Source organism: Balearica regulorum, chromosome 9, assembly GCF_011004875.1.
Source record: "Balearica regulorum gibbericeps isolate bBalReg1 chromosome 9, bBalReg1.pri, whole genome shotgun sequence".
Taxonomy (NCBI): Eukaryota; Metazoa; Chordata; class Aves; order Gruiformes; family Gruidae; genus Balearica; species Balearica regulorum.
In genome coordinates, this window is record NC_046192.1 from 12,044,811 (window position 1) to 12,047,165 (window position 2,355).

The following is a 2,355-nucleotide window of genomic DNA, read 5'->3' on the forward strand; positions in this document are numbered from 1 at the left end:
CCGCCCGGCTGGCAGGTGGCGTTCGCTGCCGGGGGGCGGGCCTCGGCGCGGCCTCCGGAGGCCCCGGCCTGACAGGGGCGGGGGAGTGCCGGGCCCAGGCTTGGCTCTGCGGCGGAGACAAGCGCTGGGCTGCTGCGGGCAGGAGGGCCGCCGGCACAGCTCTCTGCCGCCGGGGGTAGGAGGGACGGCGGCACCTGCGCTCCCACTCCCTCACGACGAGCGCCGCGGGTCTCCCGGCAGTGACGGCGCCTGCACGGGGGGGGCCGGGCCCTCGCCTCCGGGATCCCACGTATGGAGCGAAAACACCAAAACAAACCCCCACGTTTAGTCTGTGCAGTTTCTGTATTAATTTACCAAATGCACATAAAAGGCTTTTAATTAAACACCAAATGTTAAAGGGTTTCTAAGACAGAATTCAACGAGCGCCACTGGACTATCTCCTCACAGTGCCTAACTAAGTGAATTTAATGCCTAAACCAAATTCCTCTTACAGCTGTACCACATGGAAAAAGTCAGCTACGAGCAAGGTCTTTGATAACGAGGTACGGACAGCTCCTGGGATTTGTCACAGTGCACAAATTACATGTAATTATACAAAATTTTAATCTGCAGCAATTCTCTTGTGCCATCACTTTTCTTCATAGAGGGAACATTGTTTAAAGCAACTGTTGGAACAGAGTTAGTGACATTGTGTTGCCCTTAGTTGAGGTGGCTCTTTCTAAACAGGAACAACCAGAAATATTCTCAGTTAAGCAATAAAATTCAGGATGCTGAACTCCAAACTTGTATCAATAGAATTTAGTTTTAACCCCAATCTAATTAGAATAATTAGTCAATTTTAACTCATTTAATTAGAGCAGGAAAAGCAAAAGCAAAAAATACATAGAAAATATTTTTCCCTTTGTACTTCTGCTTGGCCCCCCTTACAAAAAGTTGCACTATGAACAACAAAAGGATGGTATGTAGGACAACATTCCGGTGCTATGGGATCTTTAATCTCCTCCCTAAGGAACGACTCATTGACAAGTTATAATCTCTTTGGCTTTTATATTCTCTTTGACTATAAATTGACAAGTTATATCTATTAGCTCTATGTCAAAAGACTGTATGTCAGAGAAAGATATCATCAAGTACTTCCTATCTGATTAAGACTATTTTTCTTCTAAGTAATTTAATTATTCTGTTAGTTTTAGTAAAAAATAATTATTTAGAACTCCTGAAGAAAGCTCCCTACATAAGATTCAATATAAGTAACTGGTATAAAAGACTAAGACTTCTCCAAACGTTCAAAAATTAAGAAGCCTTAAATAAAATTGGGAAAATGCATCCTTTGTGTTTTTACAGTATCAATACAAGTGGGGCCCATCTCACTGCAAGATAAAGCAAAACTTCAAAAAGAAAATGGAGGTGCAGGTTACTTTTTTCCTTTACAAATACATACCCCTCTGATTGACTGTATTGCATGGACGTGACCATAAGCTGATTTCTTCATGCAAATCTTAAACTCTGTTTAATATGTTATTAAGAACTTAGATGCATCTTGAAAAGGCACATCATAATATACATTGGAAAAAAGATAACCTGAACCAACTTGCATAGTTGCAGTCCATACGTAATCTCAGCTATACAGCATGCATTAGAATTGCTCAATTTGAGAGGCTTATGAAATACAAATTTTGTACTATTGTTCTGTTTGCAATGTGATAAAAACAATGCAATAAAGGAGGCAACGGGTTTTCAGATATGCATAGCTTGTCCATAATGACTTACCTGGCATTAGCTAATGTTACTTTGTGATAAATAATATTGCCACACAGGCACTGTTTGTCTACCCAAATCCTCTGTCACCTTCAGAGAAAAATCTTATCGCCAACAGGGGTGAAAGTTCATCTTAGCACAGACCAGAAACATTCAATTTAAAGTGAAGATGTACCAACACCCTCCAAACCTGTCTTATATTGCACTGCAATGCTGATAACAAGCCTGTGTGACCCTTACTACCACCCTAAGTCTTCCTGTTCGAATGAGAGCATGCAGGTGCCATTTCTACTGCTGAGAAGGCAGAGAATTCACACACCTGGGGTCACGTACCAGTTACTGCAGCAGCTATTCCCGTACGTCTGCATCTTCTGTGCTGAAATCCTCAGTTTCTTTAGTCTCCGGGAAGTGTGACTGGTCTTATCTTTTACTGGAATATCAAACCAAATGAAGGAGTGGAGGCACTCCAGGGACCCAACAAATGCTGTAGCAAAGGAAAGGAGGTTTTATGAAGTAAAACCAACCAAATGGCAGAACATCAGGGACAAGAAGATCATCCATGGCTGGCAGCGATGGCAAAACCTACACCATGAACAA